The following is a 23,599-nucleotide window of genomic DNA, read 5'->3' on the forward strand; positions in this document are numbered from 1 at the left end:
AACATTCCATTACATATTCACAAGCATATTACTGCACATTTTAAAAATTGTACTTTACAATTTACTGCAAATATTTTAGGGCTCAATCTTCAAATCATTTGTATTTTAAATTTGGCAATGAATATGAAATTACTTTTTTGACTTACAGAATGATTGTATTGTTACTTAAAATGCTCGTTAATATTTTAAGAAGGTTGGAGTCTCCATGTTTCTGGAGTTAATATTTAAATTCTTATTACTTATTTTGATAGTGTTTAGTAAGAGGAAATAGTACTCATACGATTAAACAAATTAGAATATACTGTAAAGAATATTTTTAATTGTTAAATTTGTCATCACTGAGGTTAAATTTTGGCCTGGTATTCACTTACAATATATATTAACATGTTTAATTATGAAGGTGAAATAGTCTTAAGTATGATGTATGATGCACCTGCATATAAATGGATATGGTGTGCACAAAGACACTTTACTGTGGGAATTGAACTGGAAGATATATGAAAGCATGTGAAATTGCACCTAAAATTGTGTTATTAGTGACTATGCTAAATTTATTGTACTTGATGAATGAATGTATTTAGTCAAAGTTACTTTGGTTTAAATGTCTAAACAATGTCTTTTTTAAAAATGTGTTTGTAATTTGTACTATTGATGGGGGTGGTTCTTGGACTGCAGGGGTTGTTGTCAATGTGTGATTTGTGTTTCTATTTTATAGAATCATCTAATGTGATACACCGATTTTTATATAAGTGATATTTAGATAATTCTAATTACTGTATATTTGACAGCCTATTAAAATGTTTTGCATTGGAAAAAAAAAAAAAAAAGAACTCTTAAAACCCAATAATAAGATTTGAACAAACCAAGAAGAGATTGAATTAGTGATCAAAAATATCCCAACAAAAAAGTCCAGAACCAGATGACTTCACTGGTAAATTCTACCAAACATTCAAAGAAGAATTAATACCAATCCTTTTCAAAATTTTCCAAAAAATAGAAGTGGAAACACTTTGAAACTCATTTTAGGCGGCCAGCATTACCCTGATACCAAAACCAGAAAAGGATGCCAAAAAAATAAAATCAATAAATGGCTCATATAATTACTAATAAAAATAAATCCAAGAATCTAATAAGAACATGTTTTATAACCTAATCATTTTGGATCACCCATTTCTTTCCCAAAGATTTAATCCCTGATGAACAGTAAACATAGATGCAAAAATCCTCAACAAGACATTAGCAAACAAGATTCTACAGTAATTAATAGAATCACATACCTGAGCAACTGGGATTTATTCTAGGGATGCAAGGATTGTTCAATATCCACAAATCAATCAATGTGACACACTGCATTAACAAAATGAAGGATAAAAATCATATGACCATCTCAATAGATGCAGAAAAAAAGCACTTGACAAAATTCAACATTCATTTAAGAAAAACTCTCAACAAAATGGGTATAGAGGGACTATACCTCAACATAATAAAGGGCTTATATAACAAGTCCACAGCTAACATCATACACCATGGTGGAAAGCTGAAAGATTTTCCTTTGAGATCAGGATCAAGACAAGGATGCCCACACTTTTATTAACCAAGGAGGTGAAAGACCTGTACACTGAAAACTATAACATTAATGAAAGAAGTTGAAGAGGAAACAAAGAAAAAGATATTTTGTGCTCATGGGTTGGGAAAATTAATATTGTTAAAATGTCCATACTACTCAAAGCAATCTACAGGTTCAGTGCAATCCTCATCAAAATTTCAATAGTATTTTTCACATACATAGAACAAAAAATTCTAAAATTTGTACGGAATCCCAAAAGACCCCAAATAGCCAAACCAGTCTTGAGATAGAAGAACAAAGCTGGAGGCATCATGCTCCCTGATTTCAAATTATATTACAAAGCTATAGTAATCAAAACTATGATATATATTGGTATAAAAAAAAAAGATACATTGATTAATGGAACAAAATAGAGAGACCAGGAATAAACCCACATGTATATGGTAAATTAATTTGTAACAAAGGAGCCAAGAATATACAATGGGGAAAGGACAGTCTTTTTAATAAATGGTGCTGGGGAAACTGGACAATCACACGTAAAAGAATAAAACAAGACCAGTGTCTTCCGCCATACACAGAAATTAACACGAAATAGATTAAAGACTTGAATGTAAGCTCTGAAACCAGGCTTCCATAAAACTCCCAGATGAAAACATAAAAAAATCCTTCTTCACAAGGATCTTGGCAATGATTTTTTTGGATATGACACCTAAAGCACAAGCAACAAAATAAAAAACAAACAAGTGAGTCTCTATCAAATTAAAAAGCTTCTGAGCACCAAAGGAAATAATAAACAAAATGAAAAGGCAACCTATGGAATGGGAAAAAATATTTGCGAACCACACATTTGATTAGGAGTTAATATCCAAAATATGTAAGGAACTCATGCAACTGAATAGCAGAAAAGTCAAATAATCCAATTAAAAAATGAACAAAGAATCTGAAAAGACATTTTTCCAAAGAAGGTATTCAAATGGCCAACAGGTAGCACATAAAAGATGCTCAATATCACTAATTACTGGGAAATGGGAATCAAAACCACAAGGAGATATCACTTTACACCTGTTAGTATGGCTATCACCAAAAACATAAGAGATAAGCATTGGCAAGAATGTGGAATAAAGGGAACCCCTCTGCACTCTTGGTGGGAAAGTAAATTGGTATAGCCATTGTGAAAAGCAGTATGAGGTTACTCAAAAAATTAAAACTGGAACTCCCATGGGATCCAGCAATTCCACTTCTGGGTTTTTAGACAAAGAAAATAAAAACAATAACTCGAAAAGATATATGCACCCCCCATGTTCATTGCAGCATTATTTACTATAGCCAAGATATGGAAACAAAGTGTCCACTGATGAATGAATGTATTAAAAAAATGTATATATACACAATGAAATATTATTCAGTCATAAAAAAAGAAAGAAATCTTGACATTTGAGATAACATGGATGGACCTTGAGGGCATTATGCTAAGCAAAATATGTCAGATAGAGAAAGACAAATACCATATTATCTTACCTATATGTGGAATCTAAGGAAAACAGAAACAAACAAATAAACAAAACAAGGTTATAGATTTAGAGAACAAATTAGTGGTTGCCAGAGGTGGGGGAATGGTGGTATGCATGAACTAGGTAAAGGGGATCAAAAGGTACAAACTGGCAGTTATAAAATAAATAAGTCATTAGAATGTAAACTACAGCACTGAGACTATAGTTAATAATACTGTATAGCATATTTGAAAGTTGCTAAGAGTGTAAATCTTAAAAGTTGTCAATACAAGAAAAAACAATTTTGTAACTATGTATGGTGACGGATGTTAACTAGAATTATTGCAATGATCATTTTGCAATATATACAAATTTTGAATCATTGTGTGTACACCTGAGACTAATATAATGTTGTGTGTCATTATACTTTAATTTTTTAAAATAATAATACAAATTTAAAAACCCACCTTTTGAAAAAGTGGCCCAAAATTTTGAATAGACACTTTACCAAAGATATATGTAACGCAATTTAGCACATAAAAAGCTATTCTATATGATAGTCATTAGGGAAATGCAAACAAAAGTCACAATGGTATTCTTCTACACACCTATTAGATGGCTAAAATTAAAAAGATTAATGATAGCAAATGTTTTATTTATAATGCTTAACCTGGAAACAACACAAATATTTATCAGTAAGTGAAAGGATAAACAACTTGTGGTAAATCCATATAGTAGAATAGTCGATAATAAAAATAAATACATTATAGATAAGTGCAAGAATGTGGATTAATTACATGATAATTATGCAGTGGAAGAAACCAGGCAAAAAACAATATATACTGTATGACTCTATTTATATAAAATTCTATATGCAAATTAACCTGAAGTCTAATGGCATCATGTCTAATGGTCAGTTGATGGGAAGAGCAAAGAGGGGTGGGAGGGCAAGTTTATAAAGGAACAATAAAAATCTTTGGGGAGGGCTTCCCTGGTGGTGCAGTGGTTGAGTATCTGCCTGTCAATGCAGGGGACACGGGTTCGAGCCCTGGCCTGGGAAGATCCCACATGCCGCGGAGCAACTGGGCCCGTGAGCCACAACTACTGAGCCTGCGCGTCTGGAGCCTGTGCTCCGCAACAAGAGAGGCCACGATAATAAGAGGCCCGCGCACCGCGATGAAGAGTGGCCCCCACTTGCCGCAGCTGGAGAAAGCCCTCGCCCAGAAACGAAGACCCAACACAGCCAAAAATAAATAAATTTAAAAAAAAATGCCACTTTGGCATAAATATGGTTTTGAGCTGAAAGCAATTGAAAATAAGCAGATGCAGGAAGAAATCTTCCCTCCCCTTTTCTCCCTAAAAGCAGGGCATGAATTTTCCCTGAGACCGGGGCCCCCTCTCCCGAACCAGGAAGAAGAGAGTGACTCTTGTCACCAAAGGTGGAGAATGGGCACTGAGATGAGTCTACATAAACAAACCTTATGAAAATAGCGCTTATCTCCCATCAGTTTCCCCATATATTTCCTACTCACTTTCCTCCAAACCCCCTTTCCTTTCTTAAAAATGGAATATAAGCCCCCAAGTCTAACTACTTCTTTGAGTTTCACTTCCTTCCTGTTGGACTCTTTCACACAGAAAATATTAATTAAAATAATTTATGTTTTTTCTTCCATTATTCTGTCATTTGTCAGTTTACTTTGCAGGCCCCTAAGAATAAACCTAAGAGGGTAGAGGAAAGAAATTTCCTCTCAGACATCAGCAATGAAGGGGAAAAAATGTTTTAGTGGTGACATGGGAATGAACTTTGGAGTTGGTCAAATCATCACAATGGTCACATCAGTCATCTATGCTGAGCAGCCCTCCCTTGGTATTCTTGTCCTGCCTCTATTTCTCATGATATCTGGTAGCACTGCAGTGCCCAGGAATGTAATGAGCTCTCTCCAAGGTGAGGCCTATATGCAGGTATTATTTTATAGACTATTTCCAGAATCTTGCTCAAGGTAAAACCATACAATTCATGTTCTAAGTTCGAAGGCAGCTCAGCTCACAGAGAAGACCTTTGAGAAAGCACAACATGCTTACGGGTCTCTGGCATGGTATCAATGTCAGCCTCTAGACTGTGTCAAAAGCAATTCTGCACTCCCTCGTATTGACCAAACATGGGTAAAATACCTCTTCTGGTGCTTCCTTCTCTCTGATGATGTAGCTACCTGGGAGCCTGTAAGAACTCACTAATACTATGCTTTCTAAGAGCAGTTTCTGCTCTCACTCAAAATTGTCCCCCACATGGTATAGTTTTTCTTTAATCATGTGGATAGCTTCAAGATTAGTTTTTTGGTTTTTGGTATTTTTTACAATGGGATAACTTGATAGTATATCTGAGAATACCCTTCCCAGTAATTCTAGTCTCCTTGACATCAGTAAGATACGGAAGAGAAAAACCTTTGTAAAATGGTGTTAAGGAAAATTATCCAAAAGCCTGAAAAAAACTAAAGGGACTTTTGCCTGTTCTTTCTTAGTTATGCTAGGGTTTGATTATCAGGCCTGCCTGTGGATTATCTGAATCTCTAGGCATGTACCTTTGCATCTTTGTTTAACTTGTTATTTACTATTGATATTGATAAAGGTATGGTGTAATTCTGAAGGGGTTGATGTTAATTGGTACCTTGATTTCTGTCAGATAGCAATACAAATAATGTCTGTTCAGTAGGGATGCAAATTATTCCTTTCTGATGGAAAATACAATTTCCAAAATTCAGAATGTTAGCTGATTTTCCCTACAGAACATTAGCTATTTTTTATCTAAAATCAGTAATCCTATTTAAGAATTCTTCCAGCTACTATAAAAGCTTCTACCCCATTTAGTTCTTTTGAATCAGCACTACCATCATGCCAGTTCTCTTATTAATGGGTTCATTAAATATGTGCCATATACTCATTTTACATTTGCATGAGAGTCATGAGTTTAATTTATGAAAATGATACTTTGACAAGGAGCAATTGTGAGTAGCACAATGTGCACCAGTCAACAAACCATGGGCACACAAAGTAAGGGCTACCTGCATGGACATACACACCAAAAAACCGGTCACTTTCAAACAGTATCTCTGCTGTCTTTTCCCTGCTTTCATTTGGGTTCATAAGACCTCAGATTTCCCAATACATAGTAGATATGTTAAGTTTCTCTGTTAAAAATATGGAGGCTTATATTTGTTTTAAGCTCATATATTATTTTTAATCAAAATTTTGGACTCTGCCCTTTTCCATAGGATAGTTAGTGCCTAGTGATTTGAGGGTGGGTCTGATAACAGGCTCCTATCCAAAGCTGAGATTTATTCTGGAAAGTTTAAGCCTGCAGCTCCATACTGTAGGTGTCCTTACACCTACAACACTGAGGTGTCCTTACTCACCACCACCTCCCTGCCCTGCTTGTTCTCGCTGTCTGCCTGGAGAGAACCCTGGGGAAAACCTCCACCACTGCCCCACTCTTCCTTCTTTTTAGTCTTCCCCCTTACTTGGGGAGATTGCTTGTACACTTCTGCTTTTCCTTCTCCCTTCCCTTTGCCCCTCTTTTACCAAGTCTAATCATACTCCTTTGATGGGACTGTTTCCCTTGCAATCAACTTCATTGCAATTGTTTTGATTAGTGGTTATTGGCACCATTCCCCTATCAAAAAGAACTAATCAAACACCTGACCTGGTGGGTGGGGATCAATTCCACCATGATGAGCAAAGGAGAGCTGAGAGGACACTGATTTCATAAATGTACTCGTGAATGTTTTAGTTATAAAGAGTTTTGTGTCCCTATACCATTTAGTAATTGTAGGCCTGTGAAACTGAATTTTAAATTAACAAAAACTCTGCATTGTTCAATTCAAAGGATATATTCTACTTACTATTTTGTACCAGAACAAATGTTGAACTGGCACCAAAGATGAATGACACATCCTACCAGCCCTCAACGAGGTCACAGTCCAATGGAGTTGATAGGCATGTACATATAACATGCAAGATTTCTTTTATAAATATTGCAGAGGTATAAACCAGGTGAAATTAAGGCATAATTAGGGAGAAACACATGATTTAAGAATCTAAAAAGGCTTACCGGGGGCATTACATTTTATTTTATTATTATTTTATTTTAATGAAGTCCTGTTGCATTTTATATTGAGTTCTATGATCCATTTTGAGATCCATTTAATGTATAGGAAAAGTGTAAGGTCTTTGTCTTGATTCATTTTTTTTTTTAAACATCTTTTAAACATCTTTATTGAAGTATAATTGCTTTACAATGGTGTGTTAGTTTCTGCTTTATAACAAAGTGAATCAGTTATACATATACATATGTTCCCATATCTCCTCCCTCTTGCATCTCCCTCCCTCCCACCCTCCCTATCCCACCCCTCTAGGTGGTCACAAAGCACCGAGCTGATCTCCCTGTGCTATGCGGCTGCTTCCTACTAGCTATCTATTTTACATTTGGTAGTGTATATATGTCCATGACACTCTCTCACCCTGTCACATCTCACCCCACCCCCTCCCCATATCCTCAAGTCCATTCTCTAGTAGGTCTGTGTCTTTATTCCCGTCTTGCCACTAGGTTCTTCATGGCCTTTTTTTTTTTTTCCTTAGATTCCGTATATATGTGTTAGCATACTGTATTTGTTTTTCTCTTTCTGACTTACTTCACTCTGTATGACAGACTCTAACTCCATCCACCTCATTACAAATACCTCCATTTCATTTCTTTTTATGGCTGAGTAATATTCCATTGTATATATGTGCCACATCTTCTTTATCTTTTTTTTTTTTTTTGCATGTAGCTGTCCAGTTGTTCCAGCACCAAAATTACACACGGAGAAACAGACAATCTCAATAGGCCTATATCTGTTAAAGGATTTGAAACTATAATTAATAACCTGCCGAAAAGAAAGCACTAGGGCCAGATTGGTTCACTGGTGAATTTTAACAAATATTTTAGGGAAAATGTATGCTTATTCTCTAAAAATAGAACTAGAATGAATACTTTCTAACTCATTCTATGAAACCAGCATTATGCTAACACCAAAAGCATACAAAGCATTACAAAAAAAAAGGAAAAATTCAGACAAATGAATATAGTTGCAAAAATCCTGAACAAAATATTAGTCAATCAAATCCAACTATGTATGAACAGAATTATACACCATGGGCAAGTGGGATTTATTCCAGGTATACAAGGCTGGTTCAACATAAGAAAACCAACTAGTGTAATTCATCATATAAACAGGTTAAAGAAGAAAAACTATATGGTCCTATTAATAGATACAGAAAAAGCATTTGACAAATCCAGCATTCATTCATGACAAAAACGTTCAGTAAACTAGAAATAGAAGGGAACAATTGCAACTTAATAATGAGAATTTACAAAACACCTACAGCTAATATAATACTTATTAGTGAGAAACTAGATGCTTTCTCACTAAGATTAAGAACAAGGCAAGGGGGCTTCCCTGGTGGCGCAGTGGTTGAGAATCTGCCTGCTAATGCAGGGGACACGGGTTCGAGCCCTGGTCTGGGAAGATCCCACATGCCGCGGAGCAGCTAGGCCCGTGAGCCACAACTACTGAGCCTGCGCGCCTGGAGCCTGTGCTCCGCAACAAGAGAGGCAACGATAGTCAGGGGCCCACGCACCGCGATGAAGAGTGGCCCCCACTTGCCGCAACTAGAGAAAGCCCTCACAGAAACGAAGACCCAACACAGCCAAAAATAAATAAATAAATAAATAAAAAAGAACAAGGCAAGGATATCGCCTCAACACATTTTTTTCAACATTGTCCTAGAATTCACAGCTAATATAATTAGACAAAAAAAGGAAATTAAAAGTATATAAATTGGAAAGGAAGAAATAAAACTGTTTTTGTAGATGACATGATCATCTATGTAGGAAATCTCACAGAATCAACAAAAAACTTTGAGAACTAATAAGCAATTATAGCAAGGTTGCAGGATACATTTTTCACATATACAAATTAATTGCTTCCCTGTACACCAGCAATGTACACCTGGGTTTTGAAATTAAAAACACAATATCATTTACATTAACACCCAAAAATGAAATACTTAGGTATAAGTCTAAGAAAATATGTGTAATATCTATATGAGGAAAAACTATAAACCTGTGATGAAAGAAATCAAATAATTTAAACAAATGGAGAGATACTACATGGTCATGTATAGGATGATCAAAATTGTTAAGATGTCAGTTCTTCCCAACTTGATCTACAGATTTAATTAATCCCAATCAAAATCCCAAGTGATCTTGTGGATATTGACAAACTGATTCTAAAGTTTATAAAAACCCAGAATGGCTGACACAGTATTGAAGGGAGAGAACAAAGTTGGAGGATTAACATTACCCAAAATCAAGACTTACTATAAAGTTAACAGTAATCAAGACAGTGTGGTATGGGCAAAAGAATAGACAAATAGATCAATGGAACTGAATAGAAAGCCCAGAAACAGACCAAGACAAATACAGTCAGCTGATTTTGACAAAAGAACAGAGGCAATATGATGAACAAAGATAGTCTTTTCAACAAACAATGTTGGAATAACTAGACATCCACATGCAAAAAAAAAAAAAAAAGTGAATTTAGAAACAAACCTTACACCTTTCACGAACATTAAGTTAAAATAGAGCACAGACCCAAATATAAAACACAAAGCTATAAAACTTCTGGAAGATAACATGGAAGAAAATCTTCCAACTCTACAACACTCTGGAAAAGGCAAAATTATGGAGACACTAAAAAGATTAGGGGTTGCCAGGAATTAGGGACAAGAGAGGAATGATGAACAGGTAGATTACAAGAATTTTTAGGGCAGTGAAACTATTATGTATGAGACTGTAATGGTCAATACATGTCATTATACATTTATCCAAACCTATAGAACGTACAACACAAATAGTGAACTCTAATGTAAAACTTAATTAACAACAATACATCAGTATTGGTTCATCAATTGTAAAAATGTACCGCTAATGCAAGATGTTAATAATTGGGGAAAAGGGAATGGGGCGTTGGCAGGAGAATAGAATAAATGGAATCTCTATATCTGCTTAATATTTCTGTAAACCTAACACTGCTCAAAAAAAAGTTTCTAATTAAAGAAATAGTGGCAGAGAGAATTGTAGATTTGTAGCAAAGTGCTGATTCATGAAGGTTTTAGAGATTTAACAAAAATGCAGTAAGTGATTGCTTAGGGCTAGGAGGCTTGTGGGGATAGTAGGGTGATAGGTATGGGATTTCTTCTTGAGGTGACAAAAATGTTTTAAAATTAACCATCGTGATCATTGCACATATCTGTGAATATACTAAAAACGACTGAATTTTACACTCTAAATGGGTGAGTTATAATCTTATATGAATTGTATCTTAATAAATCTGGCTAAAAAATTAAATGGCCTAGACTGTGTTATTAAATTAAATAAACAGCACTTAATAGTTTTTCTATTGCTGAAGTGTATGCTGTAAGGTTCTAACATATCACTTCTTCCCAGGAAGTCAATAATGTTTAAAAGTATAAAATTTCAGAGTTAATATCATTTTTTTACAGATTTCAATGACAAGAGAATCACAGATGCAAGGGCCAAGAGCCATTAAAATAGTTTCCTTCCAGATCACGGACTAATGAATAAGATTTCCAAATGTCAATATTGATGGCATGGAAAAGTACACAATATTAATTTGGAGTGAAGCTGTCAGCATTTCTTTCTGAATGAAAAGGATTACAAAACCCTCTTCCCCAAACACACACGTACAAATGCCGAAGAGTGCATCCTCCTTCGTGAAGCTACCAACTCAGCAGCCTTCAATGAAGGGCATACAAAAGATGGAGCGCACTACAAATATCCGTTGTTGCCACCACCTCAGTAACAGAGGAGTGGCTTTATCATCGGAAGTAATCGAAAGAAAGAAAGAACAGATGGACGTCTGGTTTATGGGGACTCACACAGTAAGCGTCACCCGAGGTGGAGGGCTTGCCACGAATAGAAATTAGGGGTTAGAAAGAGGGAACATGAGCGCAACAGAGAGGAAGACGGTCTGGAGAAGGGATGCTCAATTATTTTATTCGGTTGTTTTATTTTGTGATATATGTCTGACAAACTGATAGCACAGAATCGCATTCTCTTACTGAGTGAAACTAATGAGTGTAATTATTTTAAATTGAGGCTATCTTATAAAAAAGCTGAAGAACTCGGGGGCTTCCCTGGTGGCACAGGGGTTGACACTCTGCCTGCTAATGCAGGGGACACGGGTTCGAGCCCTGGTCTGGGAAGATCCCACATGCCGTGGAGCAACTAGGCCCGTGAGCCAGAATTACTGAGCCTGCGCGTCTGGAGCCTGTGCTCCGCAACAAGAGAGGCCAGGATAATAAGAGGCCCGCGCACCGCGATGAAGAGTGGCCCCCGCTCACCGCAGCTAGAGAAAGCCCTCGCCCAGAAACGAAGACCCAACACAGCCAAAAATAAATAAATAAATAAATAAATTAAAAAAGAAAACCCCAAACATGATAAATATCAATACAAAGAAAACCATGCCTGGGCACATCATACTCAGATTACTGATGAGTAAAGATAAGGAGAAAATCTTTAAAATATCCAGAAAATAAAAGACACAACACATACAGAGGAACAAATATATATATATAAAAAAAAAAAAAAAAAAAAGCTGAAGAACTAAAACCAAAAAAAATGATTTCTTTTGATTCTTTTAGAATATCCTATGAAAACCTAGCTTTTAATAGGGACTTTAGATCGCTGTTATTTGGGGTAGTTTGTACACTCTCTTCTATAGTTTCTAATTCACCTCTGTTTCATCAAGTGAAAAATCACATTTCATTGTACTTGTGCTCCATTTGTTCTCCATATAACATCTTCCCACCCTTGTTTTAGTATTATCTAAGATCTTGGGAGATTTCAATCAAAAACATGTGGATGATTTTGGACTCTAAGCTTGGAGCATCAACCAATTATGTTTGAATTCACGAGACTGAAATAGCTATTGGCAATAGTGTAACCAAGAGAGGAGATCCCTTCTTACACCTCACACATGTACATTTCACATGAGTGCCTTTACTGTAGCTTTATGACAAAGATGTTTAACCACCTGGCAATGAAAAAAAAAACAAAACACTTTGGTGCTCTAAATTCTTGTCATATTCTTCAAACTTATTGTCCTAAAAATATTTGTATAAACAACTGAATTTCAAAGGCATATTTTTAAAAGCTTTCTTATTATATATGCATATAGATCAACTTCTTAAACACTGTAAGCTGTAAGATGGAAGAATTCCTGCATCTAAGTGCATGCTTCTTTTCTTAGACATATTTGCACAATCATTGCAGGCTAAAATTGATGGTGCTCCTGAATGCAAGTTCCCTATAAGGTAAAATTCAGTTTCCTGTACTTCATTCCTATAATCTATAAATATTGAAATGAGGTAACTAGAAGGTAAGTTCATTTAAATATTTAACTAAATTATTTTTGTAGCACATTGAATATTGTTTATTAGCATATATATTTTAAGGCACTGACTTACATAGGAACGATCCCCAGGGTGAAAACATGTATGTGATGTTTTAGAGAATAAAACAAAATTATTTTTATAACATATGTATATATATAAATGCATATATTAGCCAATATCCATTTGTAAACCTTTATTCTATTCAAACTTAATACTCCACTTCCAAAAAGATATGTCCATGTAAAGTTAATAAAGCTCACCTCTTAAAATATGTCTATGTTTAAAAGAAATAAAGGTGCACTATACACCAAATTCAGTTATTTAAATTTGTATTTCATATATAAATTGGACTACACTGCATTATGTAATACTCCATAGGTACTGAATAAGTAATAAAAACTAAAAATAGTATTTATCTAGATGATATGATTGACCAGAAGGTATGTCCTGAATTATTATAAATATTTCAAGAGGAGGAGGATTATCTATAAAACCTTTTTCATCTGAAGTCCTGAGTCTTATGATATAGATAGAACTTTATCTAAACATGTAGAGTTTCCTGATTTCCTTTGAAGAAATTGGTAAGAAACTCTTTGAAAAGAAGAAAAAAACAAAACAAAACAACAAAAGCAAGGGGCAAGTTAAAACAGTTTATGTTGCTCTTTGTTTTACTAGATCTTATTTAATTTAAAATCAACTTGAAATCTCTAGTAATATGTAATGTTTACTTAAGTAGAAGCAATTAGACAAATAGTGTTTTAAGTACAGATGTGCCCAGCCACTCTGATAATTCATTTTAAAGACACCTTAAGAAAATAGGCTGAGATTTCCAAATAGATTTAGTTACAGGAGGGCTGGCTAACAAAGTCACTTCTAAAAGTTTGTGCCCTGATATTACAAACACCAATATAAAATATTGCCTATTATCTTTAGATCTCAATTTTGCATTAAGTTTTGGATGTATAACTGTAAAAAGCAACTTTATAATTCAGTGGTATTTGGGGGCAAACTTAATAATATTTTTTCCAGAAAAAAATATAATGGAAGCAAAAAATCTCTATTCAATTGGAATTTTAAAATTTTAGTCACAAAATTAATAGAGGCACATAGTTTAAAAAGTCAAATAGCACTAAAATGTTTACTTTGAAAATTAGCTTTTCACAGAAGCTGTGGAACTTGGGCAAGTCATTTACCTGTCTGTGCTTCAGCTTCCTCATCTGTAAAATGGGGATAATAATATGTCAGATTCACAGAGGTGCTGTGAGGATTAAATGAATTAACGCATGTGAAAGACTTGGTACAATGCCTGGCCATAGCAGGATCTTTATAGATTCAACTATTATTATTACTGTTCCCACCCTCAGAAGTAATCGTCTCGATTCCCATAAACAGTCTCCGTCTCTTTCAGAACAGAATTTTTCCTCCTACTCTTAATTAAATGTAAATCTGTTTGAGGGGAAGCACAGGGTATGCATTCATATTTAGTTGAAGTTAAAATTTCAAAATTTGGAACACATCTACCTGATTCCTTTTTCTCATCCTTCTTGATAGAATATGGAATGTTTATTTTCCTGTTTATCTAATCCAAAATATTCAAAACACTTTCAAGGTCTGTAGAGAACAGACTTGTGGTTGCCATGTGGGGGGGTGGGGGGAAGTATTGGGAGTTTGGGATTAGCAGATGCAAACTAGTATATATAGGATGGATAAACAACAAAGTGCTACCATATAGCACAGGGAACTATATTCAGTATCCTGTGATAAACTGTAATGGAAAAGAATATGAGAAAGAATGCATATATATATATATATATATATATGTGTGTATATATATATACATATACGCATATATATGTGTGTATATATATATACACACATATATATGTGTGTGTGTGTATATATATATATATATATACATATATATAACTGGATTACTGTGCTGTAGAGCAGAAATTAACACAACATTGTAAAGTCAACTATACTTCAAGAAAATAAATTAAAACAAAAAACTCTTTCAGGGTCTGAATAATAATCATCTTTCAGAATTGAGCCTGAATTTACAGCTGGACTTACACATATATCTTTCTATCTCAAAATATATTTTATAGAGGTAAGTCATTGTCTCAGTTTTTGTCATTACTGATAAGCTTATGTTTTGATAGAGTTTATATGGAAATACCATGTGGCATAACTGCCTATTTCACACCCTAGGAGGTGGGAAGGGTATAAGGACTCATCATCATCGACCCAGATTCTCATCTGATTCAACTAATTGGCATTTCAGTCTCACAAGCAACATTTGAAATTTTTATTGCAAGGAACTAATGGGATGAAGAACAACACAAGTAATCAAATCAAATAAAGGCATCTGCTGGAGTGGGATCCCAGGGTCCCACCCCACAGCTTTTTATGGAGAATTTTGTTTTCATGGAAAGGCCAGAATTCCCTAGGGGTGGAGTTTCATGATCAGAAAGTAAAGAAAAACCTCTATGGATTATTAATATCAACACACAAAATAATACAACTGCATTACACATTTCTCAATTTAGAATAAGGATAGCATGTATGAACATGTTTTGGGAAGGTTATTGAAATTCTCTAAATCACTTTGATATCCTTAAGTTTCTTAAGGCATTTATCAAAACTCCACAAGAACAGAACTCTTCGTTGTTGCTTGAGTCAATAAAAATCTGACTCAACTTCTATTTTAGGTCACAGATTTTTAATGGAGTAAACCAGGATTTCCTTCGTAATGAAACTACAAGGCCTGCACTATACTGCAATTCAGTAAACTCTGAATTATAAATGTAAAATTCCTTTTGACAGTAAGGAGTAGCATAATTCTTTGTTGGGAGCAACATTATTGGACGATTTTTCTTAAGAAACGGAGAATTTATTAAAGCATCTTATGGGCTCACAGAATCAATAAGAGGCTGAAGGACTGGGCTTGGGAAATAAGTAGAAACCAAATACCCCTGGATCAAGGGTGGGAGTGGGTGAGGGGGCAGGACCATATTTGCCTTTTGGTTGGACCCTGCTGCCCCCTTTATTTTTGCCTGTTCAGGACCAACCAGGAGCTAACAATCCTCTTATTTTTAGTTTTTTTTGAGGAACCTCCCCTACTTCTGGGTATATAGTTAATGGAATTGAAATCAGGATCTCATTAAGATGTCTGCACTCCTACATTCACTGCAACAATATTATTCACAATAGCCAAGATGTGGAAGCAACCTAAATGTCCATCAACAGACGAATGGATAAAAGATATGTGAGATATATATAATGGACTATTACTCAGTGTTAAAAAAGAAGGAAATCCTGCCATTTGTGACAACATGAATGAATGTGGAAAAATTATGCTAAGTGAAATAAGTCAGACACAGAAGGACAAATACTACATGATACCACTTACGTGAGGAATCTAAAATCGTCAAATCACAGAAGCACAGAGTAGAATGGTGGTTGGCAGGGGCTGAGGGGAGGGGGAAAAGAGAAGGTGTTAGTTAAAGGGAACAAAGTTCCAGTTATGCAAGATGAATAAGTCCTAGAGATCTTCTGTACAGAATAGTGCCTCTGGTTAGTAACACTGTACGTGCTCTTAAAAATTTGCTAAGGGGATAGATCTTACGTTGTGTTCTTATCCCAAAATAAGAAGAAGAAGAAGAAGAAGAAGAAGAAGGAGAAGAAAAAGGGTGGAAGAAAAGAACAACAACCTGCTTAACACAGAGTGCAGGTCACAGCCCCACTCTCATCTGCAGGTGAAGTGGTTTCCACAGTAGCAGGAAACACGCTGCCTCTCAATAGGAAATCACATCTGGGTTAATTCCGCAGAGTCAGGGGCGGGTGGGTGCTGGACAGTCGAAAAATAACAAGCACAGTTTCCCAGATTTACATCTATTCATGTACATGAAACAGGCTGGGACCTGGGAGCCTTTGCTGCAGTGCTGCAGTGCTTGCACCTGGACAAATGTCTCTTAGAGCAACAAAATGCGAAGAAACTATAAGGGACTAAAAATAACTGCGTGCATGCACAGTTGGGGCAAATTCTGGACAAAAGATACAGAAAGACAAAAAAGCCCAACTGCCACTTCTGAAGAGCTAGAAGCAAAAACGGGGGTCGGGAGCAAAGGCTGGGCTCTGAGCATGCCCCCTGCACTCAGCACCACCAAAGGGGTGGGCAGACCACCTAAGCCACCCCTCCGGCCCAACCCCGGGACACACCACTACCTCCCCCCCATATAAGGAACCAGCTGCCCCCACCCCCACCCCCAGGAAGCGAGCAAGGGAACCTGTTGCTTGTTCTCGCTCCCCCTGCTGCAGCAGGGGTCCCAATAAAGCTTTGCCTGAATTTCTTGTCTGGTCTCTGATCAATTTCTATTGATTAAGGAGGCCAAGAACCCTGGTCAGTAACATACACACTTCAAATTCCAGAAATTGTAAGTCCTGCTGAACACAATTATCTTTCAGATAAGGAAGGGTACCACCCACTCACCAAAGGCAGAAAACCTCAAGTCTCTGCATCCAGCCCCAATCCTAGGGTCTCTGGATGTTGTCTAATCCTCCTCTAAGATGGTCACAGGCACATCTACATCATCAGAAACCCACAGAGTAATGATGAATGTAACCATCACTATAGTGGTCTATATAAAATGGTCTGACAAGGGAAAGGGATGGGGGAGGAAAATGAGTTATGGAGCATGGAAGGAAACATGTGTAGGCATGTGCTTCTGCATCATTCGTGATACTGTGACGTCCCTCAGCCATTCTCTGCTCCATGGTCACCTTGTTCTCAGCCAGCACCAGGCTCATTGGTGTCTTCACTTGGTGACATGATCCAGACCTTCATTTCTGAAGGAACTGAGACCTTCACAGCCCAGCCAATGTGGTGTTGTTGCCTCTTGAATTTTCATAAGATATAGATGTAGGCAGGCAGCACACAAGATCCCTTTGATCATCAGAAAGGATTTCTCCCACCCATCTCATAACACTTTTTTCCCAGCTTGCCTAGTGATCAGCAGAGCCCAGGATGCCAGGGGCAGCATCAGCTTTAATTCAGTGGAGCCACTGTTGTGCCAGCTGGTGGACGCATCCCTCCTATAGGTCAGACCATCTCTAAGTAATCAGAGTTGCAACTTAGTGACAGGAAGAAAAGGGTTTGTAAGCAGGTCATTAAATGGTTCACAAGTGAAAGTGGAAGTGGTCACTAGTTCAGAAGAATAGTCAGGTCCTATAAAACAATGTGTCATAGAAATGGTCAAGATATATATATACACACTACTATATATAAAATAGATAACCAATAAGAACTTACAGTATAGCACAGGGAACTCTACTCAATACTCTGTAATGACCCATATGGGAATAGAATCTAAAAAAGAGTGAATACATGTATATGTATGACTGATTCACTTTGCTGTACAGCAGAAAGTAACACAAGGTTGTAAATCAATTATACTCCAATAAAAATTAATTAACAAAAATAAATGATACCAATCAAAAAAAAAAAAAAAAAAAAAGAAAGATGTGACCCAGGGTACTGCTTCTGCCACTGAAGAGCTCTAGCTCAGCTGCCCTGGACCCATCCATATAGCTGGACAGGCCATTGCTCCTGCCTGCTGTGGTGCCCCCCTCCCCCAAGAACTCCACAACTGCAATCACAACAATAAAATCCGACTGCTTCTTAATCTTTTCCCCACTTGTTTCACGACTCTCAGTCTTGGGTTGCAGGATCCCAATGGCTGAGCCCAAGGTTCAGGCCCTCACACTGGCTGCCAGGGGCACCAAGAAGGGGAATCTGCTCCCTTCATTCACTGTCATTCTGAATGAGTTGATACACCTAATCGTTGTATTTTCATGTCTTCCCAGAAGAAAGCTGTCAAGGAACAGCCTATTGTAAACAAATTCTATTTAGAGTATAACTGAAGAACCAAATTAAAATAAGAATCCTAAGCTTCAGTTAAATAAATAAATAATAAACACATACATACATATGTACATACATCAAAAGAAGAAGAGAACGTAACAGTTTATCCTCCAACTGACACATGAATACATTCCTTACTCTCAGCAGGTTCATAGAAGCAAACAGGGACCCCTGAGAGACTCAGGCCCTGTGCTCTCATTTTCCTTTTTAGTGCCGATGAAACAGACTCCAAAGTGCTCACGTGGTTAATTATTGGCAGAACTAGAGTGAAGATGCCACACTAAATATTGAGCTTCCTGGGAACACCATGCAAGCCTTACACATCCACCGCAAGTCACACGGTGCCTGTCACATAGTAAGCCCCAAATATTTTTTACTAAATGACCGAGTCCACACACTTTCCAATATATTAAGCTTTATGTACCTCCACTAATAAGCATTTCACAGTTAAGGATTGAATTTTAGACTTCGATTCCCCTCATCTCCTTAATTCCATGCTAACTGAAAGATAGCACCTTGAGAACACAGGAATTCTAGACATTCTGGTGATTCAAGTCATGTTGCAAAAGCAGAATTGTTGCAGGTTTTCTTCCTTCCTCAAATAATACTTGGCACAGAAAAAGCACACGGATGCAGCACACTGCATTTTCCCCTGCCAGCAGCTCGCTCATGGAGCATCTACTCATGAAAACACAATTTTTAAAATTTATTTATTTATTTTATTGAAGTATAGTTGATTTACAATGTTGTGTTAGTTTTAGGTGTACAGCAAAGTGATTCAGTTATACATACATATATATATATGCACATATACATATATATATTCTTTTGCAGATTTTTTCCCATATAGGTTATTACAAAATATTAAGTGTTTTCCCTGTGCTGTACAGCAGGTCCTTATGAAAACATTTTAATACCCAGATAGATAACCACTTATAGGTATTACAAGGATACCATTCAAAATAGGGAACAGTAAGTGACTCCTTCACATTAGGTCAGGCAGAGTTTTCTCATTTACTTTTTAAGTGGTTTTTATTGATTTTGTTTTGTTTTGTTCTGTTTTATTTTGCCTAAGAACTAGTGGGACAGAATCATTGAATGCGTAAGCTGGAAGGACTCTGGACCAGTCCTCTAATGGAACAGATGAAGAGAACTCACCCAGAGACCAAGGACCTGGCCAGCACTCCTATCCCAGGGCTTTATCACCACCACACATGGTCTTGGGGACCACGTTCATTGAATGCCTACCACTTGGTCTGTATCATATTTGATTTTACAGAGAAATAACAGTCACCTTTTCCTCCCTATCGCAGAAGGTATTCTTGTGACTTTGATAGTGAGAATGCATTTAAAAAACATTTTTAAAGCACATCTTTCCAAATGCGAATATGAATATGTGGATGTTTTTGGTCTTGTACATTCAATAATATGAAACTACAGTGACTGAAAGAGTATAACTAAAGTAGGAAAGAACACTCTCTTTTCTCCCTAAAAATGTGTCAGAATCATTGCGCTTATAAAAGCCTGGAATCACAAAAGTCATTGATGAAAAATATGATTGGGATAGCTCCAATTAGATACTTTCTAAAATAGTTTTCTTTCCTCTTTCTCAAGTATTTTAAGCTACAGAGAAGCTCCTTAACTGTAACAGGGTTCATTGAAGACTGACTCTTCAGAGCTGAGCAGAGCCCAGGCTGCCCTCAAGCGCATGTGTGGGAGAGATGCTCTCAGTTCAAGGCAGGCTCTCTGTGCCCTGAAATCTGGCTAAAGCTGCACAGTGCTACGAAGACAACTTGTGAGGAAAGAGCGGGGAGTGTGCAGGAAAGCAACAGAGCCTGGCTCTCAGGGAAGATCACGGTACAGGGGCCAAATAGTCTGGGTTGGGCCTGGTCCCCAGTCCCCAGCAAACTTGGAAACACCACGAAATCACTTCAGAGTCTCTCAAACAATATGTCACTGTGAAGTCTTTAAATTCTATACCAGCTCTGTAACTCTTTATTTTCACCGCTTAATCCAGGGGTCCCCAACCCACTGTGCGAGGCCTGTTAGGAACCAGGGGGCACAGCAGGAGGTGAACAGTGGGTGAGAGAGAGAGAGAAGCTTCATCTGTTGCTCCACACTGCTTGCATTACCACCTGAATCACGCCCGCCACTGTAGCTCACATTACTGCCTGAACCATCCCCCCTGCTTCCGTGGAAAAAACTGTCTTCCACGAAACTGGTCCCTGGTGCCAAAAAAGTTGGGGACCGCTGGAATCGGTTTGCCACAATTTACCATGTAACCTCTTGTAATTCTCATTAGGTTTCAGCAGCTTTGGACTTGTCACTTACCTTGACATCGGAGCTCTACAAAATTGTCTAAATTAATGAAAAATTCCATAGAGCATGATATCACGTATCTTAAGAGACTGCCTTTCTGTTAATGTTATTCATTGGTTACTAGACTTACTTACCTGTGGTTAACCTATCTCAAAAGTTAGCAAATATTATTCAGCAGAAACGAATGTTTCTAATACAGTGTGTCAAAAATTACATTAAATTTTCCCCAAGATATAGTCCCTAATACAATTTTTGCTTCCCTTATTATGTTACAAATGATAAAATGACTGCCTGAAAGTTGAAGTTGTCTTGAAGAGTTTAGCACCCTCAAAAAAACACTTCTATATAGACTTTTTCTTATTTGAACACATTACTGTTTTTAATGATTTCTTCTGAAATAATTATAAACTGACAGGAAGTTGCAAAAATAGGACAGTAAAGCCCCAAGTAATCTTCATGCGGTTTTCCTAATTGGTTACATTTTATGTAACAATAGGATACTATCAAAGCTGGGAAATTGACATTGCTACAAGGTATATGTGTGCCACATTATCACATGTGTTGCCACCACCAAGATCAAGATACATAACTGTTCCATCACCACAAAGATCTCCCTCCTGTTACCCCGATATATAGTCACACTTACCTTCCTCCCACCCTGGCCCCCATGCACCATCCCTAAAACTTGGCAACCACTTATCTGTCTCCTTCTTTGTCATCTTGAGAATGCTATATAAATGTATTCATATAATATGTGACCTTCAAACACCAACCTCAAATGTTGGCTTTTTTCATCCAGCATGTTTTTTGAGATCCATCCAAGTACTTGCATGTATCAGTAGTTAATCCTTTTTACTGTTAAGTAGTGTTTCATAGTATTAATGTACCACGGTTTGTTTAACCATTCACTTATTCTAGAACATTTTTATTGTTTCTAGTTTGGGACTATTACAAACAAAGCTGCTAGAAACAATCATGTAGAGATATTTGCATGGACATAAAATTTAATTTCTCTGGGATGAACGTATATGATACTTTTGAACATTTTTGGAAAACCAGTGTATATAATTATGTTGTTCTGTTGCTTCTTATGTCACTGAAAGAAAAGGATGAACTTGGTGATTTGAACTCCCAGCTCAAGTGCCACATAAATGACCATGTGCCCTGAAGGAGACCACTGTCTCCTGTAGCTACAGGGCTGGAAATCAATCACAGAACCTCATCCTGCAACTGGTTGAATTACAATGCAAGTTGAACTCCCAGTTTTGAAGGGCATCTACTGTTGAATCAATGTGAGGGCATTGATTGGGAAAGAACTGGATCTTATAAGTCGGGATGGGGACCCGTGGGAAGATCCTGATGAAGCTGGGGATATTGAGCCCCTAAACTGTGATGAATCTTTTATTACCAGTGGTATTGGCCTCCCCGGCCCCAGCAGAGATGGCTTCCTCAACCCCAGTGGAAGCGGCCTCTCTACATACAGGGTATCAGCCTTTCCATCTCCTTCTGAGAGGATTAACCCTGCATTGCCTGAGGAAAGGGTCATAGCCTCCCCTGACGCAATTGTCATGTAACATAATTATTAGTCTCCTCAGGACCCACCCCTACCACCCCACCTTACTTCTGGACCTTTAACTAGACTCAAGCTCAGCAGGTCCCTAAAGGTGGGATACAATCTGTGACTCATGAGGAAGTGCATTACATTCCAAAATAATGACTTCCATTTTCTAAGTTACACAGACAAAATCTTGGGAAATGTGTGGGAATAAGTACTAAAGGTGTGGGAAAATGGAAGAAGGAATTCCTTATAAGGTTGAATGAGGCTGAATGCATGGGCTCACTAAATAGGGCTTCTGCATTTACTGTTGCAGCTTGAGGAATTAGAAAGGGCTCTAGCAGTTTTCTTGGTTGGTTGGCTGAAACACAGGCCAAAAGGTGGCCCCCCATGAGTACCCTGGAAATGCTGGACTTGCCTCAGTTTAAGCTAGAGAAGAGCTTCAGAGGCTTAGGGATAGAGGAATGTTAGAGTAGATTTGTCACTTAAAACCTGCTCACCTGACTGGGGGGGTTCCAGAAGTTTTACCTTCCATCAATACTGTGAGGAATAAATCTATGAGAGGATCCCCAATATCCTTTGTGGACAAAGAATGTCACCTGCCATACCAGTAAACAAAGGATGTTGCAGCCACCAAGCCACCAGCCACTGCAGCCACCCCTGATAGTGCACCCTGAGGGGATTTAAGATGTAGAAAAACAGGATACTGGCCCTAGATAGTTTAGGTGCATATCAAAGGAATAATTTTATTAGGCCCAGATTCTTACATCTTCCCATACATAGAAAAGTGTTAAAATCGTTAACTTGAGACGTCTGGTTTTCCTTTAATTAGCAGGAAAGTTTTGATGTTTGATTACTTGGGTTTTTTTTTGCAAAACTCCTATATATTCTGTTTCTCTTTGGAACTGTCCCCAGAGCTATCTGAGAGGCTGTATCCCAGGCTTAAGTCCTCAGTTATGTTCCAAATGCAACATAATTTTCAACTTTTAAGTTGCGCATTTTTTTTCAGTTGACACCTTGAATACTCTATGGTTGCTTTCTCTGTAGATCAGACCTCACAGTGGGAAATGCAGTCACTGCATTGGGAAACCTAAATGCAAAGAGGGTAATTGAATCCTGAGGTGGTAGGGGCCAAGTGACAATATTCAACCACTGAAGGCAAAGTGGACATGGTTACCTTAATGTACAGCAGAGTCAAAGCAGCAATCAGAACAGTCTGACTCATGCTGACT

The 23,599-nt window shown here is 37.2% G+C and overlaps 1 protein-coding gene and 2 long non-coding RNA genes across 5 annotated transcripts in view; 2 read left to right on the forward strand and 1 right to left on the reverse strand.

Moving 5' to 3' along the window:
* LOC309661491 (protein transport protein Sec31A-like) overlaps positions 1–23,599 on the forward strand; it is a gene marked incomplete at its 3' end in the record, with an annotated part of 222,919 nt that overhangs the window by 126,566 nt on the left and 72,754 nt on the right. The window lies entirely within an intron of this gene.
* The window catches only part of LOC309661735, a 65,211-nt gene that overhangs the window by 26,319 nt on the left and 15,293 nt on the right, over positions 1–23,599 (reverse strand). For 2 of the 3 annotated variants that reach the window (XR_014264228.1, XR_014264229.1), the window contains one exon: positions 1,278–1,347. This is a non-coding gene — a long non-coding RNA (uncharacterized lncRNA). Of the gene's footprint in view, positions 1–1,277; positions 1,348–1,474; positions 1,951–23,599 lie in introns of those variants that run through there. The other variant, XR_014264230.1, reaches the window with a different exon arrangement.
* Positions 14,042–19,800, forward strand: LOC309661741. The gene is made up of 2 exons (XR_014264240.1): positions 14,042–14,680; positions 19,569–19,800. It is a non-coding gene; the product is annotated as an uncharacterized lncRNA (long non-coding RNA).

The sequence above is a fragment of the Balaenoptera physalus genome (genome assembly GCF_965194825.1).
Source record: "Balaenoptera physalus genome assembly, chromosome: 5".
NCBI lineage: Eukaryota > Metazoa > Chordata > Mammalia > Artiodactyla > Balaenopteridae > Balaenoptera > Balaenoptera physalus.